We start from the raw sequence: 21,198 nt of genomic DNA on the forward strand, positions 1-21,198 counted from the left end.
TGGATTCTAAAGTTCCTTTGGAAAAGTAAGTATGCAAGAATAAGATCAACTTGGAAAAACAAAAAGTGGGTGTTGGGGGAGGGTTGCCTACCAGACTTCAAAATATATTTGTAAAGTCGTAGTAATCAAAGTGGCTTGGCGATGATGCAGAATTAAGAAGGCCTGTGGAACAGTGTGGAAGCCAGCAGATTGTAGGGAAATTTAGTGCGTATCGGTGGTATTAGCAATCGGGGAGGAGAGAGACAGCACCTGGGCCACATTAAAGATGATCGCTTGACATCATTCACTGAATTTCAGATGCATTCAGTAAACATGAGAAAATGAGTTTATTAGAAAAAAATGGGAAATTTCAAAAGGCCTGGGCAAGCATGGCCTCCAAGCTTGCCATTGTGGGCAGGTTGTCCCCAGACACGATGGAGCGTGAAGTCACTTAGCATTAGAGAGCACAAGGTAGCAGGAAGTTTCAAAGGCAAAATACATGAAGACCTGAACTTGTGACTTCATCGCAAGTTGTAGGCAGTGCAGCAGGGACATGGAAGGCATGCTGGGACAACTGTTATCTCACACAGTAACAAGGGGCCCAGAAAATGACAAGGTGGCACTCATGATGAGTGGGAGAGTTAAGATTGTTCTGTGAACTTTCAAATGTTCTGCGAAATACTAAAAGCTCTCTGTGGGCTATAAATATATAGGAAATGAAAAAGATAGCAAAACTAATATTTAGTGCAATGTAACTTAAAACATTGTAAACATTAATAATTAAATGTTTTATTTCTTTGTTAAGAAATAAAAACAAAAACCCAAACATCTTGGAGGTGAAAAAGTAAAAATCTCTTTCTTCAAAGGTCAGTCCTTTGCATAACTTAACGTACATACTTTAGCATGTTTTTCTGTTTATATATCATTTAAATATGTATCTATGAACCGGGCACAGTGGTATGGATCTGTTTGGGAGGCTGAGGTGGGTAGATCGATTGATCTACCTACCTATCTATCTCCCTACCTGTTTATCTATTTATCTTTCTATCTGTCCATCTATCTATCGATCTCTATATAATATTAATGTGCCAGACAGTGTACTGTTGTTTAATGCTCACAGTAGACTTGTGGTAGAACTTCCTCAAAGCTTGGTTCCCCCTAGAGAAGAGAATGAAGACCATCTTGTAGAGTTTGGAGGAGCAAATGAGACGTGGCCTCCAGAGCCCTTGGTAGACAGGCTCTGGCATGCAGAAAATGCTGGTTACATGTCTTGAGATGAGCAGTATGGCAGCTACAACCTCATTTTGAAGCAAAGCTCTGACCCTCACACATATTACACAACTGGCCAGGTAATCTAGCAAGTCAAAGAGCAGGTGTCTCTGGCTTCAGACTCCACTTTCTGCCCCACTCTGAGAACATGGGAGCACCAGGAACTTGGAGAAACTGTGGGAAGGGTGCCAACCATGGGTCAAAAGACAGCACGGCCATTGGTAGCCTGTTGTGCATCTCCCTACGCCAAGACTCACAGGCCCTCACCCACCAGCTAGCCAAGCTTATGTGAGTCGGAGGAACCTCTTGCCATGGTGAATCTGTTTTCTGTCCTTTCTTGTCCAGACACGTGCAGGAGCAATGATGATGCCCTGCCTGTGTGGAACACCCAAGAAATTGGCCACCCTTTGGAAAATGGCTGATGATTGCTGAGAGTGTGGTGGGGAGCAGGGCTCCCCCATTCTTGCTAACGCATGTGTGATTTGGAGAAAAGGACCGCTTCTGTAGTTGGCAGAGTTGACCTGTGCTCAGCAGTGTGGAGGAACTGGACTCTGGCTGGCTGTCCCTTGGTGTGTGTGTGTCTGTGGGTTGAGGAAGGGCTCTGATTATTGGTTGCTGGCTGGTTCACCTCACTTCATACTTAGAAACTCTGATGATTAATCCAGTTAGTAAAGGTAACCAAAAGAAGTGGAATATTTACTTAAGGTTGCTGTTTAGAACTCCACCATCCAGATAGCAGGTCTTGCAACTCTGTAGACCTGGAAAGTACCCACACCCCACGGTGACCCCTCTGCATGAGACCCCTGGCCTCTTCCCTTTCACTCGAACTTTTAGCACCTCTGGGAGGCAGGGGCAGGGAGGAGGAAGGCACAGCCCTGCCATTTCTTTCCATCAAAGGAGAAAAACATTTACTCCATGAATCAGACCTGAGATCAGTTTCCCATCCCAAATGTGCATTTTGGGTTAGAATACGAACATAACAGTTTAGATAATGGCCTTTGGAGAGTCATTTTTGATCATTAGTGAGAGAGGATTGTGTAACGTGTAATGACTGAAAAGAAACATCGCGGACATGTGTCATTCCGCTGTACAATATGGTTTTCTGGCCAGCAATGCCCTTCTCCATTCTGTGCTTGTGGGATTTAACACGGACTCAGATGTCCCACGACTTCTAAAATAAGTAAAGGTGGACTGTGTCCAATACACAGGAAAAGTGCCACCACTGATAGCAGTGTTCTCGTTCCCAGTCAAACCAGTGACCAGAGGACTCCTGAGTCTGGTTCTCTAGCGGAACCAAGGCACATGGAAGGGAGGAGGAGGACTGGGTGGGTTTTTTCCCTTTCTTTTCTGATGTGGTGGGGCATGAGAGCTGGAAAGATTGGGAATGACCGTCCTCCATCCTTTCAGAGTTAAATTCTGCAGGTGCCCCTTTCCTCCTCACCATAAGCCCAGACTTGAAGCCTTATGTTATCAGACTATATGTCCCTGGTCCCCGGCACCTTGCAGACACCTCAGCCCCTGTGCTACTCTCCCTTATTCCTTGAGGAATTGGCTCTCTCCAATAGGACTCCTGTCATAACTCAGAGAGACACAGATGAGCCTTCTGTCCTATAGAGCTCTTAGGTCACTGATGACCTTTTTCCATCATCTCCTCTGTCTCAGGAACCTGCTCCCACACTCCCACTTCAGCTGCAGTCATCATTAACCACGTCCTAGCCCACAGCAGTCTCCAATGTCAACCTCCATTCTCCAACCACCACCTCCCTCTTCCCCTTTCCCCACCTCTGGGGTCCCCCCTGCAACAGTGTTTCAACCCCACCCGACCTACAGCTCATGGACACACCCGTCCCCTCCCAGGCCCTCTAGCCTAACTGACTGTCCCAGCTTCTCACCTTTCTTGCCACTCCCTCTCCCCAGGGTCACCTCTGCTGCCCTGAACAGCTGCTCAGGGCTGGAGGACACAGTGACTGACCAAGCCTTAAATCACGAGGCCAGCACAGGCCTGCAATTTTGCCTTCACTCTTGGGTTCACCTGGGCCTCCATCCTATCACTTGTTGTCACTGACCTGCTGCCCTCACTTGGGCAAAGGACAGTCCATCAGAATAAGACATGCTTGTGCTCCCGCCACCCTGCATCCCTTCCTGGTGGCTTTGCCTGGGTGCCCTGATACCTTCTTCCGCCAGTGGGTGAACCAGCAAGGCTTATGTCTGTCCTTAACTTGTGAGGAAGGCCACCACCTCTGGATTACTCGTGAGCGCCACTTTGGCACTGTCTTCCCTCTCTTCTGCATCATCCGGGTTCCCCTGTCCCCACTGCAAGGTTCCCATCTCCCCCTGCCGCATTTTCTCCTCCCAGCAAAGATCCTTAGTGGTTTCCACACACTCGTGTTCCACTCTTTCTCCTACTTTCTCTTCAACTCTCCAGTTGGGCTTCTGCCCAATCACTCTATTGAAACGTCTCTTGCCATAGTCACCAATGTTGTCATAGGAATATGTTCTAAAGAGTTTCACTTAGCAGCAGCCCTTGACACAGAATCCATGAACACCCTTTGCTGTGCTTTGAATGTGTCTCCCCACCCCCCGGAATTTCATGTGCTGGAAACTTAATCTCCAAAGTTGGGGCCTCTGGGAGGTAATTAGGGTTAGTTGAGGTGATGAGGGTGGGGCCCATAATGACATTAGTGGTTTTGTAAGGAAAGGAAGTGAGAACTGAGCTGGCGCCCTTGCTCAGTGTTGCTAAGTGCTGTCCTCTGCTGTGTTATGATGCACCAGGCCCTTGCCAGATGTGGTGCCATGCCCTTGGACTTGCCAGCCTCCACAGCTGTGGGCTAAATATGCTTCTGTTCTTTATAAATCTCCTTGTCCCGGGTGTTTTGTTATAGTAGTGGAAAATGGACTAAGACACCCACCCTTCTTAATGATACTTTTTCCACTTGGCTTTGCCAGCCACTCCTCTCCTTTCCTTGCTGTCTCCTCTTCTTCTTAACCTGTAAGTATTGGACTGCCCGGGGCCCTGACTTCTCTACTCACACCTGTTCTCAGGTGTGCGTCCTCACACTTGTGAATAGGCAGGATGTTGTGGGCTCTGTTTCATACCCAGTCTGGACCCCTCCTCTGGAATCCCACGCGCTACTCGGCCTCTCTGGTAAGGTGGTTATATGTTCCTACTGGAAGAAGTCTCAGACTTTAACAGGTCAAACTCTGAGCTTCTGAACTTTCTCCCCCACCCTGCTCCTTCCGCAGTGTTTCTCAGCAAAGAAATGAACTCAGTCCTCCATCTGTTCAGCCAAAACCTTGGGGTCCTTTCCATTTTCTCTTACCCTCCAACCCCAACATGCAGCCCGTGCCAAAGTGCACGCAGCATCCAGCCTCATCTTGCCTTTTTCACTACTACCACCTGGTCCAAGGCACCACCACTCACACTGGATTATTGTCGCAGTCTTCTTTCCAACTCGGCTTCTTGCTTCTACTGCTACCCCTCTACGATTCTCCACCTGGCAGTCAGGATGATTATTCCAGGACAAGAGTCAGATCCTTTCCTGTCTCAGCTCAGAACCCTCACTCAGAGGCAAAGTCAGTTTCCTGCTGAGGCTTACAAGTTCCTAGGTGATCAGCATCAACCACCTCTCTGACTTATCTCCTTAGCATCTCCCTTTACTCATCAGTGGGGCCACCATGACCTTGGTTCTTGTGGGTACACACCAGACATATTCATGCCTCAGGGCCTTTGCACTTGCTTCTCTCTGCTTGTAAGGCCCTTTCTATGGCCATTTGCATGGGACATCCCCTAATTTCTGTCAGGTGTCTATCTGCTCAAATGCCATCCAAAAGGCCTTCCTGGGGCTGGGGTGTGGCTTGTTGGTGAAGCACTTGCCTATCATACACAAGACCCTGGGTTCCATCCCCAGGCCTGCAAAACAAAACAAAACAAAACAAATCCAACAAAAACCACCCTTCCAACTTTGTGCTGTTTTAATCTTTTAAAAATCTTCTCCCATGTGCCTCCTGCTATTAAACCATCCCCAGTGTGTAGGATAGCAGCTGGTCCTGAAGCAGCCAGCATGAACAATGAATGACTTTGAACTTGTGTTGGATTTTAAGGCAAAACTTGACAGATTCTTGAAGCTTGTCACATAGCAAAGGAGATCCAGTAGAGCTGAGTAGATGGGATAAATTTAGTCTTCAGGTTTATAACCTTGTAGCCTGGGCTCTGGAGCGAAGTAGTCAGCAGTTGAGAGTGAGCATATGTTCCAAATGGAGCGAAGGAAGTGTGATTAGAAAGTGTGTTCAAAGTTAGCGTGCACGAGTGTAGACACGGTAGCAGCCACCTCTGCTTGTCCACACGGCTGACTGCTTTTCTGCTGCTCAGTTCCCCTGTGTGCCCAGAGGCGATCCTGCGCCTTGTGAGGGCTTTTTTTTTTTTCTTTGCCAGATAGAAAACAAAACGTTGTGCTAGTTATTCACAACAGGCAAGATAAGTGTCCTAGATTGTCATTTGTTTGAACTGTCCCTGGAAAGCTGAGTAGAAAACTGAACAGTGATTCTCCAGCTGTACAAATTACAGCAGATTTTCCCCCCACTTGCCTTCAAGCAAAGTTGCTTGTTTAAAAGTGACCTAGAAGTGAACTTGTGGTGACATTTAAAATTATCCAAATTGGAAACGGCAAATGGTGCACTTTTGCATGGATCAGAATTATTTATCTTGCTGTGTTTGCTTTCGGCAAACGTGAGCAGGAGGAAAAAGCATTGGCTTTGTAGGCTGACAGCCACGGGGTGGCAGAAGGCACACAGTCCCTAGCTTGCTGGCTCAGAGGTGTGCCCCGGGACAGCTGCCCAACCTCCTCAGGACTCAGTTTCTTGATTTGTTGAATAGGGATGGTAACACTAATCTCCCAGAACTTCTCTGAGGCTTCAGAAAGATGACCTAGCTCAGTGCCTTCACACACACACACACAAACACACACACACACACACACACACACACACACACACACACTGGTACCCGGGCTCGGGCTTGAACTTGGGGCTTTGTGCTTGCACCTCCAGCCCACATACACTGACTGTTTTGAAGAGAACTTTTGTCACATGGATATTTCACAAAGAAAGAATATTAATTCCCATTATGCAGAAAACTTAGACATTGAGTGAGACTTTCTGTCCCCCATCCCCTGGCTCCCCACCAAACACTTGTGCCAGGCCTTGTCCTCCTGGCAGGCACGGTCGCACTGCTTGCAGATTCTTATCCACCCATCAGCTCCGGCAACACAGCCCTGCTGTGCTCTCAGGACTCAGCAAGGACTTGTTTCCTTCCCTTCCTTCCCCTCCCATTTCCTTTCCCCAGGTGCCTTGTCCTTGGGTGCAGGTAGCCCTGAGCACAGGACACATTTCTTTTACACATCTCCTTTCTTCTGCTTGCAATGTTTTCTAGTTGGGATGAATGGGCTCCTTTACAGCAGGACAATGTAAATTTCCTTTCTGGAGGGAGGCAGCCACCCCTGTGCTCTCTGGGCCTAGACCAGGGTGGAGTGCTAGCATGAACAGATGCAGAGGTTATCTGAGCAGTCTTGCGAAGGCAGCTTTTGCAGTTCGACTTTTTCTGGATCTCTGCCCAAGCCCCAGCTGGCCAGTGCCCAGCCATTCATCGTTAGATTGTGCAGAGCCGCTGCTTCTCTAATATAACACCTTTCATAGCCAAGGTTCTTAGCATAGAAGAAAGGCCAGGCAGTGGCAGGTGAGGGAAATGAGCTCGCATCTGTAAGCCATCAGCCACCAGGTGGCAGCAGAGTCTTCCAAGGCCTGGATGGTGGTGAGGCAAAGTGGTGAGTCATTTCTTTGTGACAATTGCTGGTGGGTGGGTTTGCCCATCTGCAAGTCAGCCTTGGAGTCCTTTTGCTGAAAGCAAAAGCCATCAGCTTGGAAATGGTGTGGCATGTTGTACGAGTGCACAAAAGGGAAAGTAGGATAGCTACTCCTAACATTTTGGTTTATTTTAAAAGTCAAGTCAGGTGTGGTGGTCCAGGTCTATAATCCCAGCTACTCCCCAGACCAGAAGGCAGGAGAATCGTAAGGCTGAGCCCAGCTGGGACAAAGTTAGCAAGACCCCATCTCAAAAACAAAAGTAAAAAGCCGGGTAGATGTAGCTCAAGTGGTAGCAAGCACAAGAAAAAATAAAAATGAACAAAAATCAGTGCCCAATAATTTTATAGCCAATGCCCAACTTTATTCAGTTGTACCTCTGCTGCCTTACTTATTTCCAGAATACCAATGACATGCCACCACTTCAGAGCATGCCCCTGCTGAGTTGTTGAGGGTTATTTATTTTATTCTTTGGCAGCACTGGGGTTTGAACTCAGGGACTCCCGCTTGCTAGGTAGATGCTCCATCACTTGAGCCACTCCACCAGTCCTTTTTTAAGTTGGATATTTTCGAGATAGGATCTCTCCAACTATTTGCCTGGGCCGGCTTCGAACTGTGATTCTCCGGATCTCTGCTTCCCAAGTTACTAGGATTATAGGTGTGAGCCCTCAGAGCTTTACTGGGGGTTATTTTTTGGTGCTGTGGCTGAAGGTTAGTTTTTGGAGCTGAGGACGGAGAGACGACAAGAAGTGCTTCCAAGTACACTGCAGTGTGTGCAGCCTCCTTGCCTTGGTCCAGGGGAGATGCTTAATTCTTTCCCAAACCAGCCCCAGAGAGAATCCGCTCAGCTCTGCAGAGGGCTTGGGGAGCAACGCTTTTGCACAGGGAAAGGTGACCCTCTGCAGAGTGCCAGAGCTTAGGGGCACAGGGAGCCTCACCTCAGGGATGTAGGAACTATTTTTCAGAAGAGGATGTCCCTCATTTCCTTCTGAAAGCTGGGTATTCTTACATAGGATTGGGCAGTGCCACTCTCATAGTGTACAAAACCCTGTGTTTGTTTCCAGATTCTTTTAAAAATTAAGAAATTTCACTTTCAGTCAATAAACAGAATAAAACTAGATCTGCCACAGTGAAGAGCTGCACCTCCTGGGTTCTCTGTGTGGGTCAGCTCACAGTGGCTGAGGGCCGAGGGCTGAACTGGGGCTAGGAGCAGAGCTGGAGGTGACAGTCTTGTGATAGCTCTGAGGACTCCCTTGGTGTCTAAATTCAGTCCCCAGTCCTGCCAGTGCCCCACAGTGTTTAGTCATGCCCCTCAGCTGCTAGACACTTCCAGGTGGAGGTGGGAGGACAGGCTGGGCTAGTGTGGGAGAGGGTAAGCATGGGAACTGAAAAGGAGAGAGAATAGGAATGCTGACAGTGCTGGTGGAATGGTTCAAGTGGTAAGAGTGCCTGCCTAGCAAGCGTAAGGCCCTGAGTGCAAACCCCAGTACTATCAAAAAAAGAAAAACCCAACTCCCCCCCACACACAAAGAAGAGTACCCAATGCCAAGCCCACCCCAGCTCCCCAGTCTCCAAATTCTTCCTGCCTCGGATGAAGGGACTTGCCTGACCTAGTGCCTGTTCTGTGATCTCAAGTTCTCTGAGTTTAATGGAAATGTATTGAGACATGCTGGGTAAAGGTCCAGGTGACCTTCGTCAGATCAAGGGGACAGAGTGACTTATCGAGACAACAATTTCCATGTGCTTCTGTCTTCTCCCCTCCAACTTCCATGGCAATTGGACTCTTGTTGTCTGAGCCTAGTTGTGGAAAACAGTTTGAAAGTAAATTTAGCCTTTCCTGAAGGTCTTGGCCAGTCAGGGGGAGTTTGCTAGATGGACAGAGGTGGAGGGGAGGGAGAGCAGGACTAGGGACTGGAGGGCTTCCTCACAGCTGGGAGGGTGAAGGCCTGGCCTGTAAATGGAGACAAGAGATCTCCTGGAATACTTTACCCATGAACTTTGTATAACCCTAGGTGCAGGCAGATAGGGAGGTCCAATTATGACCCAGGCTGAATTTCAAGCCAGAGTGGGGCTTGGAATTAGATTTTTTTTTAAATATATAGGAAATTTACTTCATAAATGTAGTATTTCATTCTTTTTGCTACTTTTATTATTATCCTTTTTGTTGGTAAATAACCCAAGAGGCTACATTGTCCTTCCTTAAATCTTATGTTGGGCCAACTTGGTATCATGTTTATGAATTTTCTATTTCTGTGAAGAATGTCATTGGAATTTTGAAGGGGATTACATTGAATCTGTAGATTGCTTTTGGCAATATAGCCATTGTCACAATATTTATTCTGCCCTTCCATGAACATGGGAGGTCTTTCCATCTTTTAGAGTCTTCTCCAATCTCTGTCTTCAGAGTTGTATAGTTTTCATTGTGAGATCTTTCACCTCTTTGATTGGTTTATTACTAGTCATTTTTTTAATCTATTGCGAATGGGATTTTTTCACTATTTCTTACTCAGCATGCTTTTTTCTGGTATATAGAAAGCTACTCATTTTTGTATGTTGATTTTGTGTACTGCTACTTTGCTGAAAGTGTTTATCAGATCTAAGAGTTTTCTGGCAGGGCTCCTTAGGTCTTTTAAGTATAAGATCATATTTGTCTGCAGGTAGGGAACATCTGACTTTTTCCTTTCCTAGTTGCATCCCTTTTATGTTTCTCTTGTCTTATTGCTCTAGCTAGGAATTCATGCATTGCACTGAATAAGAGTGAAGAGAGTCGAGCCCTGTTCTCATTCCTGATTTTAGAGGAAATGCTTTCAGATTTTTCCCATTCAGTACAATGTTGGCATCAGTTTTGTCATATATAGCCTTTATTATATTGAGGTATGAACCTACATTCCTAGTTTCTTCAAGGCTTTTATTATGAAGGGATGCTGAATCTTGTCATTTTTTTTTTCTGGTATCTATTATTGTGTTATTTTTGTCCCTGATTCTCCTTACATGCTGGATTGCATTTATTATTTGCATGTTGAACCATCCTTGCGTCCCTGAAATGAAACCAACTTGATTGTGGTTTATGATCTCTTTAATATATTGTTGAATTTGGCTTGCAAGAATTTTATTGAGGCTTTTTTTATATCTGTGTTCATCAAGGAAATTGGTCTGTAGTTTTCTTTTTGTGCTGTGTCCATATCTGATTTTGGTATTGAGGTGGTACTGGCTTCACAGAATGAGTTTGGTAGCATTTCTTTCTTTTCTGTTTCATGGAATAGTTGAAGGAACATTGGTGTTAGTTCTTCTTTAAAGGTCTGGTGGAATTCAGCAGTGAATCTGTCTGGTCCTGGACTTTTCTTTGTTGGGAGACTATTATTGCTTCAATCTCATTGCTTGTTAGACATCTGTTTAGGTTATTTATATACTGTAGGTTCAATTTTGGTAGGTCATATGTGTCTAGAAATTTATCCATTTCTTCCAGATTTTCTAATACATTGGAAAACAAATTTTCAAAATATTCCCTAATGGTATTCTGAATTTTAGTGGTATCTCTTGTAATATTCCTCCTTTTGCCTCTGATTTTATTAATTTGGGTCTTCTCTCTTTTTCTTTTGGTTGGTTTGGCTAAGAGCTTGCCAATCTTATTCATCTTTTCAAAAGATCAACTCTGTGCTTCCCTGATCCTTTGTGTTGTTCTTTAGTCTCCATTTCATTAATCTGATCTTTATTAATTCTTTCTGTCTACTAATTTTAGGTTTGGCTTTTTATTTTTCTAGCTTATTTATTTAAGATCTCTCTCTCATTTTTTAAATGTAGGCACTCATAGCTATAAAGTTCCCTCTCTCAAGCCTGTAATCCCAGCTATTCAGGAGGTGGAGATTGAGAGGGTTGTGGTTGGAGGCCAGCCCAAGCAAAAAATTATCAAAACCTGCATCTCAAACAATAAGTTGTGCATGGTGGCATGTACCTATAATCCCAACCACGTGGAGGCATAGGTAGGAGGAGCATAGTCTGAGGCTGACCTAGGCAAGAGGGAGAAATAAACTCTGATGATTTGAGAATTAATTTGTTTTCACGGTAAAAATGAAACTATCCTGACTAGGATATGGTCATGTGGACTTTAAATGTTCACATCTGGGAGTATTATTATTTTGTGGAGTTAATCAGTTTCTCTAGAGAGCGGTTGTTGCTTTTTTATATTTTATTATTATTTATTATTATTATCATTTTGTCTTCTGAGAGCAGGATCGGGGTCAGGGCATGAACTCCTATTTACAGCAGGATGAGGGAAGCAACATGAACTCCTATTTTAAGCCTGAGCTTTACCCACTTTCTCCAGTGCGTTCCAGCTCCCAGAGTCCAGAGAATAACTCTGCAGTTTGTGGCTCAGGAAAAGCCTGAGCATCCGGGACTCTGAGCATGCATTGGTCAGCTTTCTGGCTGCATCGGAGTTGGTGCTTTCTCAGCTCTGTCAATTCTGGCTCCTCCAGTCCCTGTCCATTTTCACAAATTGCCTTGAGGGCTGGGGATGTAGCTCATAGGTAAAGCACTTGCTTCACACACTAGGGCCCTGGGTTCTAGCCCTAGCACTGGCATCCTTCCTCCAGATCCCTTGTCTCTATAGGTGTATACCTGTACCATCCCTTTACTCTTATCCTAGTGGGATTTCCAGAAGGAATCATGTAAACGAACAGGGCTGGTCTATCATGTCTAGCCAGAGATCTGCTTGCATGTTTTCTTCCTTCTTTTAAAACTCAAAGAATACTTTACATACAGTAACCCACAAAACTCTTAAAGTTACAGTTCTTAGAGTTTTCACACATGTGCAATCCAATCCCAACCCTGGTGCAGGGCATAAAATCTCCTTTGTGCCCATTTCAGCTCCCTCCCTGCCCCTACGTCATCAGCCTCTGCTCTGATTTCTGTCATCATACATGAGTTTTGAACCATTGGTTTTGAATGTTTAAGGGAAATGCATATATGTATAACTATATCACATATCACTTTCCCAAATTAACTAACTGAAGAGAAACTCTATTATTATATGACACTGGAATTTAAATAAGAACTGTTTATTAAAAAAAAAAAAAGAAGAAGAAGAAGAAGAAGAACACCGGTAGGGACTTGAGGTGTAGCTCAGTAACACAGCGCTTGCTTAGTGTGCACGAGGTACTGGGCTCCATGCCCAGCACTGAAACACACTCCAATCCCAAAATGACAACAAAAAGAACAAAACAGCCCCCCCCCCCAAAATGCATAGAATGTTGTCCATATCTGACCTCCTGCAGGAGTGAGGAGGGATTTGTTTTCTAGAAAGGCGTCTGAGGAAGTTGCCTTCTTAACCAGCAGAACTTCATATCAGTTTACAAACTTATTCAGAGAAAAACTCAAGTAATCAAGATCGATCCCAACATCTTTGAACCAACACCGTGTCTCCTTCACTGATCTTAAACACCGTTCTTCCCCTTCTTCTAGTGAACAAAACCTGAGATTTCCATTTTTCAAAATGCGTATCTGACCTCATCAAAAAGCCCCCATATGACTAGCTCTCCTTTCAAATGGCCTTCTGCAGCTTGTGCACCCAGTGGGTACAAGGCCCTCCCAGCAGGGATGCTGGGTGAGAGGTGGCTCTTGGGTCCTGCTCATGGAAATGAACAAGAACCTGTTACATGGATGTGGTGAGGGCTGAGGTGGGCCATCTATCTGCCTAGTTCCTGGCTAGTGATCATTCCTATTATGTATTCCATTAGCAACAGAAACAGTATTTCAAAATTCCAAGCAAGCTCTGCAGGAGAGGCTAAGCCTTCAAAAGGTAAACTGAGGCTTAACAGGCAGCATTTGTGGAGTGCCTACTCTGCCAGGACTCACTAATGCATTTGCTTGTACAGCTGTCTCTCAGTAACCACAAGGGATAGGTTCCATGGCCCCCATGGGTCCCCAAATCCAAAATCCACGTCCCTCGTACAAAATGGCACAGTGTTTGTGTTTAACCTACACACGCGCTCCCTTATGCTGTAAACCGTCTTTAGGTCACTGTAGTACCTCGCATAATAGAAACGCTATGTGAACAGTGCTTTACGCCTTACTGCTCATGAAATAATGCCGAGAAAAAAAGATTACACATTCAGTACAGATGCAAGTTTTTTTCGAATATTTTCCATCTGGTTGGTCGAATCCACGGATTCGACACAGAGGGTCAACTGCACATGCTCATGAACTCACGAAGTTCATGAGCACCCTGTGAAGCAGGTGCTGTTATACCCTGTCGCCATTCCAGGGATGAGGAGTGAAGCTCTGTGAGGTACAGTGACCTGCCCGAGGGTAAGGGATGGAGCCTGCTCATAACCAGTGCTCAGGAGGACTGTGATGGGCAGAGGGGATTCCCTCACCTCCCCAGGGCTACTAGAAACAAGCTCCTCGTTTTAGCTGCAGTAAACATACCCCTTTGCTTTGCACTTCTTGTGGTACCTCCTCATAAGCCTGCTCAGAATTGCTGCAATTGATGCTCCCAAGAACGTGCCGCCCTGTTCTCTTTCCACTGCTGTCCTGGTTTGGGCCTCCTCATTCCTCATCTTGACCACTGAGACACTCTCCTGTCTGGTGTCCTTCGCTGCAGACTCTCACCCAGAGAGTCCATCCTTCATGCTTGCTGCCAGAAGGTCATTTAAGGATGCAAGTCTGACTCTGACCCTACCTGTTTTATTTCTTTTCTTTTCTTCTTCTTCTTTTTTTTTTTGGCAGTACTGGGGTTTGAACTCAGGGCCTTATGTTTGCTAGGCAGGTGCTCTACCTCTTGAACCACTCCACCAGCCCTGTTTTGTGTTGGGTATTTTCAAGAGAGAATCTCCACAAACTATTTGCTCAGGGCTGGTTTTGAACCTTGAGCCTCCTGATCTCTGTCTCCTCAGTAGCTAATGTTCCAGGCATGAGTCACTGGTGGCTAGTTACCCTTGCTGCTTTAAAACCTTCTGATAGATCCCTGTTTCCTTCAGGATAAAATGAACAATCTAGCTAACAATGAGCCAGATTGCCCACTTTTGCTCTTCCTATCTGTTTCTCACAGTCCTCCACCTTTCCCCCTGGACACACCGCCCCCCACATCCCTCAGATTTCTCCCTCTGGTCTCTGGAATGCTCTGCCTGCCACCCCCTCCCCGTCACCATTCACCTTTCATCTTGGGAGCTGTTGCCAAGGCTCGTGTCCCTAAGACCTTTTCTGCCCACCCCTCCTACTGGCTAATGGAGAGTAGACTGAACTCTGCACTCCTTTGGGTCATCACCTTGACCTGGCTAGTGTGTGGCTATATGCTGTGGTCTTACCTAACCCCACACACCTCCCAGTGCTGGGGAACCTGCAAGGCAAGGGTTCTACCGTGGAGCTACACACCCAGTCCTCCTTGATTTTTATATGTTGGTCTTCCCAGTGAGAGGGGGCTCTCCCTGAGTTTGGGGATCAAGTCTTTGCTGATGTATCTCTGCTACCTGGCACCTATTGGGAGTTAATAAATGCATGGATTTATTTATTTGCATGTGAATGAGTGGGTTGACTCTTACTGAGGCACTGTATACTTTTCCAAAATTTCCTGGGCTTTCCAGAATTTATATTAAGAAATTCAGATACCAGCACTAATATCCAGATAACTCAGCTTCTGCTCAAATTGCTTACAAGATGATGTGTGCCTCACAGCTAGGACCACAATTTCTGCTGTGTACAGATTCTCTACATGCTCTGATACAATGTTGGATGGGCGTTCCTGTTTTATAGTTTATTTGTTGGCCTGGGTTTACTGGGTGTGAGGGGTGGGATACAAAAGACAGAGGAGATGACAGTTATGGAGGACCTGACACATAGAAAAGGGAGACAGGGCAGATCCTGGGTAGAGGGGAGCCTCATTAAACCAATTAATGAGACTTTGCTCCAACGTCCCCAGAGGTGCCTGCATGGAGCTGCACGAAGCCCTCCTGAGCTGCGTGACCGTGAGGAAGGTCTTCTTTCACCCTGTGATTTGTTGCAGTAAAAATAAGGAAGGAATCTAGAAACAGTTAAGGTCACTTTGTACTGAGACCATAGCACTATATCATGTTCAATAAAATGTCACTTGGTAGTTACTGTGTCGTTCTTTTCACAGGATTTTATGCACAGTAGATAATTTTATTATGATGATTTGTATTTGACTACATTTTCAATTTTTAAGACTTTAGTAAGGGCGTGTAAATAAATCCATTTTCCCTATTTAAGGAAACCAGAGAAAGCAACTAGAGGAGTGTGAGGACTGTGGGAGACTTTTTCTGTATGTCCTTATCAGATCTCCTCTGCCACCCAGGAGCATCTATACTGTGCCCCCTCCTTACAGGTAAGAGAACCAAAGCTCAGACAGGTGAGTCTGCCCACGGTCTCTTATAGTCCCCATCATAGAAATGTGTTCAAATTTTAGGTTTCTCACATTCTGCTACCTGTAGATATTCAAATCTAAATCTGTTCACATGAAATTATGGGCCAACCCTTTAGAATGTTGTCAACCATAGCATTTTCTTGACAAATATCAATGATATATTTATTTAAAAAAAATTTTTGTCTCTGAATTTGTATGTAAACATCAGAATACTTGAACTGTTTAAACTGAAAAAGGGTGGATGAATAGTATACAAAATAATCATGGCCTGATACATATCAATATTTCATGCAGCAATCTGGAGCCATATTTTGGGGAGGAGGTAATTTGGCAATATACACCTAGCTCAGAATCATCCAGGGCTAGTCATCTATTGAAGCCTCTCTTGGGGACCCTGTGTGCACAATGACACATGATGCAGAAATTATGGTAGTAACTAAAGCCCTGCTGTGGAGGTGCTCTGTAAACTCTGGGTAATGTTTGAGCCCCTTTTTCATCCTTGGGGAAGTGAGGCTACTGGCTCATACTTCGTGGTGTCAGTGCTGAATATCGGGCTGTCTGTGGAGTGCTTGGCCTGGTTCCTGACCATAGCACAGCCCAGCAAGGGACAGGGAGCTCTTGCCATGGGCAGCACAGACACACCTGCCTCATGGTTAGCAAGGTATGCTGTCCTGACTCTGAAGAATGAGGACACACAACTGAGTTTGATTCTGGTAAGCCACCAAAGTTTCTGGGCACCTCAGAATTTGAAAAGTGAAAAAGATGTGACTCTAAGAGGAGGGCCTGGGGCCTGCCATCTCTTTTTTTTCAAGATGAGCAGGGTGGGAGCTGGCCTCCCCCTCGCTCCTCAAGTCTAGGTCCTTTCTTTCATCCTGTGGTTGCGGAAGCTCACTCGCATGCTGGACTTTCTGGGAAGCCCCTGGGCCCAAAATTCAGTCCCATGGTCAAAGCCCCAGTTCTGACTGTTGGATTTGATGATGTGGTGTATCAAAACAGAAAAAAAAAAATTCTCTCTCTGGGCCTTTATTGTAAAGTAGAAGTGGACACGGAGAAGAGAAAGGGGGAGAGACAGGTGCAGAAGAATGGGGTGTGGTGGGAGGAGAAAGTTGGAACCAACGCAGACCCTGGGCTGAGCGCCCAGCTGCGAGGGGAGAGGAGGTTGCAGCACTGGGGTGGGGGTGGGGAGCGGGGAGGTGTTGAAGCTTTCCCCTGCCAACGCATTATATAAACCACAAAGGTAGGGCAATGAGGAGGCCACTGGAGAAAGCTGAATGCTTAGCTCCCTGTCCCAAGCCACTCCTGTGAGATATCACAGGCATCCACACACTATCTCAAAAGAGATGGTCCCAGCATCCCCCAGATAGCTGGGCATCCCACCAAGGGACCTGGAGAGAGACTTCCTAGGTTGGGGAGGGTACACTAACCAGGGCCCCCCAACTGTGAACGACCCCAGACTCTTTCCCAAGGCAACTCAGCTTTCACAGCTTCTCCCAGACTCAGCCTCAAAGAGAGATCCTCAGAAATGGACACTTCTTCCAGGAGGGACTCTGAGAAGTTCTAATTCTCCCGGCTCAGCCTTGAGGTTTTAAAAGAGTGAAATTGGGGTTTTGGGTGCTGGGTTTAATGCTTTTATCTGATTTCCCTTTTCAGCACAGTCCTCAGTGCTATGAAATCTGGATTACTTTTTAATCTTCCCTTCCCAGTTGTGTTGTTCTGGTATTGAAGTGATTATGCAGAATTGTGTGTTGATGGCTCTGTGGCAGGAGCCCTCTAGGGACAGGGCTCTGCCTTTAATCCTTTTATGAAGGGAGGAGCCTGGGGTGCTCCCCCTGCCCATCAGGGCCTGGGAGACTGACACTTCACAGGTGCTTGTAACCTGGGCCACCAGGCAGGATGCTCAGAGGCTCTGATATCCCAAATCTATGACCCATTCACTGTCTAAGGGGGTGAGGGAATAATGCATGAAAATGAAGAACTGAAACACGGTGGAAGAGGATGGAAGGCAGTAGGCTGCAGGCTGTCACCTGGAGTCACCTCCAGGGAAGTGCTGAGTCACCCCTAGATCAAGGACAGGAAGGAGGCTTGGTGAGTGACAGTCCTATCCTGGCAGTGCCTCTGACAACACAGCTTCAATTCAGAGTGAAAACAGATTGGCTGCACTAGAGGCAGGCTCTCAGTGTAAGATATCTCACTCTGCACTCAGGGAAGTTTGTGATAAATAGATCTGCACAGGACGCCGGCTTTCATTTCTCATTTATATGGGCTACCTGGGACACCTCTCACTTCCCAGACTTTTTACATCTTAATGGTCTTTCCAGAACTCTCCAGAAAAATGTATAGTCCACTTCTGGTGGCCTGGGAATGATTTTAGTTGGTAGCACAGTGAGAAAGTTGCTGTCATTTTGCATCTTCCAGTTGAGGGGAGAGGCTGGTATACCCCTACACTCCAGTAACCTCCTTCTCCCTGTTTTAGTTTTTTTTTTTTTTCTGACAGTACTGGAGTTTGAACTTAGGGCCTCACACTTGCCAGGCAGGCGCTCTGCCACTTGAGCCACTCTGCCAGCCATTTTTTTTGTGTTGGGTATTTTCGAGATAAGGTCTCACAAACTATTTGCCCAGGGCTGGCTTTGAACCTCAATCCTCCTGATCTCTGCCTCTGGAGTAGCTAGGATTACATGTGTGAGCTACACTCGTCTTCTCTTTTAGTTTTTTTTTTTTTAAACAGAACAAGTATGCATGTATGGAATTAGCACAATGAAATCCCTTTATTAAATAAATCTCCCCATTAGTATGTGCTAATTCAAGAATTTAAAAAATGTCTGCAAACCCCTACATGTTTACCAAGTGTTTTAGCAGGTAAATAATCAACTAGAATTTAATTTTCAATAAATTTAAATAACTGAATTTTTTATTTCAGGATTGCATTTGTTTTAAGATGTTACAGCAAGGAATACAGGTTTCTGTTTCTGTTAGAGATGTGTATCAGACACATAGCACTTCCTCTGTGAAAGGTCTGTCTGTTTCAAGCAGTTTACGAAGAGAAACTCCTATGATGCTCATAAGCTATCAAAAGCTTCGACAGTGTGACTTGCAATCACCCTTATTTTATTCATGGAGAAACTGAGGCACGAGGGGGTTAAGCCAGATTAGGAAGGGGCAGAAGCTGTGTTGTGACCCAGGCCATGCATCTCCAGGCTTTGTGGTTTTCGTGGGGGGGGAGTCGATTTGAAGGAAACACTGATGTGAAGAAACTGAGGTGTAAGTACCCAGTGGAAATGGCAGGTATGGTGGAGAACCAAACAGAGTGCATTGAGCCACACCAGCCCACAGAACGAAGAAGGAATGAGCAGATTCAGCACTTGGCCATGGACAGAGCTCACTCTGCAGAGGGGTCCGTGTGTGTGTGTGTGTGTGTGTGTGTGTGTGTGTGTGTGTGTGTTGTGGGGTTGGTTCTGCAATGGAGACATCTGGCAGGAGTCCATGTATATGTAATAACCTGTACATACACACGCACACATGTACACACATACTGCTGCTCTTACTCGGCACGAGGAAATGAGTCAGACAGCACCATGGTCTCTATATCTTCATGACAGCGAAGGGGGTGGTCCTCAGCCCCACTGCGGGTCAGGAAGCTGAGCTAAGCTGTGTCCTCCCCAGGGTGGTGTTGGACTGGAGACAAGTGAGGTCTTACCCACCAGGGTTACACTCCCAACTACTTAGCATTGGAAAGGGAACTCAGTTTTCCAGTATTCTGTCTCCAAAAAAGAAAGTGTTGAGTCAGAATATGACTTTGGGCCATGATTCTCAGACTTTGGGATTTAAGTAATTAAGTATTTATCAAAAATAATAAAGCTGATTTAGGTTTATAAGCTCTTTATTTTACTAAGTGTCTTAGCTCGTTTCAGTTGCTGTAACAGAAATCCAGACCCTGGATAATTTATTTTTTTTAAAAAAGAGGTTTATTGAACCTCTGAAATTGGGATGACTGAAAAATTTGAGATTGGTGACTGCCTCTGCTGGGCTTTTGACAAGGGCTCATCGCTGAAGAACAAGGACAAATGGGCATGTGTGAGAGAAGAGAGCGAACCCGTTCCCTGAGAACGGGGTTAATCCATTCAAGAGGACCCAAACCCTGCTTAGCACCACCACACTGAGGCATTTCTACACTTGAATTCCAGGGCACGTCTAACCACAACACCAAGAAAGACATCAGAAGGAAAGCAGTACTTCCCTACCCACTAACAAAGTCCAGCAACCATCGATCACACCCACTAGTTCATAAATGAAGGGGTCCTAACTGACACAAAGGGAAGAAATAAACTTGTATGAATTGGTGTGTTTGTGTGTGTACACATGTACGTGGGGATCATGTTGCTTAAGATAAATTAAGTTGGGCACAGTGGTGCATACCTGTGGTCCCAGCCACTTAGCAGCAGGATCACTTGAGCCCAGGCATTCGACGAGGCCAGCCTGGGCAATGTAGTGAGACCATCTCAAAAAAAAAGAACTCTGTGGAAGCAACCTGACTGGAGCACCTGTTAGGTGTCTCTACTGCTTCTTTTCAGGCACCTTAATTATCTTAATTAAAAAAATTACCTCCTTCAAGTGATACCAAGATGGTATTTCCTAATTATCCTGAAACTGGTGGTCCAATTATGGGTTGTCCCAGCTCCAACTTCTACAGACTTAAAAAGCCAGTTCACACCCAGCGTGGTAAGTCCTGGGAGGCTGGGATGGGTCTGTTTTGCTCCCTGATATGTCCTAGAACCTAGCACAGTGCCTGGCACACAGCAGCTATTCGTTGAGTGACTGACTATATAGCTGATAAAATGGGAAGTATAATTTTATCCTTGGTATACAGATCCAATAAACTCTTCATAGAAAGCACATTTATCAGTTATGAAACATGACTATGAAAAGTGCTCCATGAACCCACCACACAGCTTAAGAGAAAAACTTGTGTGCAGCAGCCATCCTCCTTGCTTCCCTAGAAATAAAAACTAGCCTGAATTTGGGGTTCATCATTCCCTTATTTTTTTAAAGCATGGTTTTAAAACTCATATATGTGTGCCTTCCTAAATAATGTTGCTTAGTATTTACTTGTTTCTGATCATTGTAACAAACTATCAAAACCAGGATATAATCTATCCTAAATGTTGTGCTTCCCTAAAGCACAATTTTAAAAGTCACACACACACACACACAAAACAACATTATTTAGTTTTTGCTTGGTTTCCAAGGTTTACAGGAATAGTAGCATATGGCATGTGGTGTTCTGGTCCTTGCCTTCCCCCCATCCCATACCATCTTTCTAAGTTTCATGGAGCTATCAGTCATTTATTTTCCTTGCTGAATAACAGGTCATCCTCTGAAGAGTATGACTGGTTCACACAGCCCTGTTGATAGAATGCAGTTTGTTTCCAAGTTTGGAGCAATTATGAGCAATACTGCTATAAACACTCGTTTTAAAGTGGCAGGAAGTGTAGGAGATGGAATGAGAGCCTACAGAATAAAGGTGATATGAAAGAAAAGAGTGGAGAAGGAGGGAGAGGAAGGGAGAGGCCATGTTTAGAAATGGCTGTCACAACTGCTTAGAAAAGCACAGACAGAGGCCAGAGGTGGCACTGAGCGGGAAGGGACGTGGTGTTTGGGAGAGGAAGGTATGGGCTATTGGGTCAGAGCCAGCTTCCTGCTCATTCAGTGTTTAAAGGTGT

At 45.5% G+C, this 21,198-nt stretch overlaps 1 protein-coding gene across 2 annotated transcripts in view; it reads left to right on the top strand.

Annotated features, from left to right (window-relative positions):
• The window catches only part of C4H2orf76 (chromosome 4 C2orf76 homolog), a 100,178-nt gene that overhangs the window by 64,568 nt on the left and 14,412 nt on the right, over positions 1-21,198 (top strand). Inside the window, exon 7 of one of the 2 annotated variants that reach the window (XR_012447174.1) lies at positions 15,020-15,098. The exons of the other annotated variant lie outside the window; for it this stretch is intronic. The gene's annotated coding sequence lies outside the window, so the exon portion shown is untranslated. Of the gene's footprint in view, positions 1-15,019; positions 15,099-21,198 lie in introns of those variants that run through there. 2 annotated transcript variants of the gene reach the window in all.

This window comes from Castor canadensis, chromosome 4, assembly GCF_047511655.1.
Source record: "Castor canadensis chromosome 4, mCasCan1.hap1v2, whole genome shotgun sequence".
In the NCBI taxonomy this organism is placed as follows: Eukaryota; Metazoa; Chordata; class Mammalia; order Rodentia; family Castoridae; genus Castor; species Castor canadensis.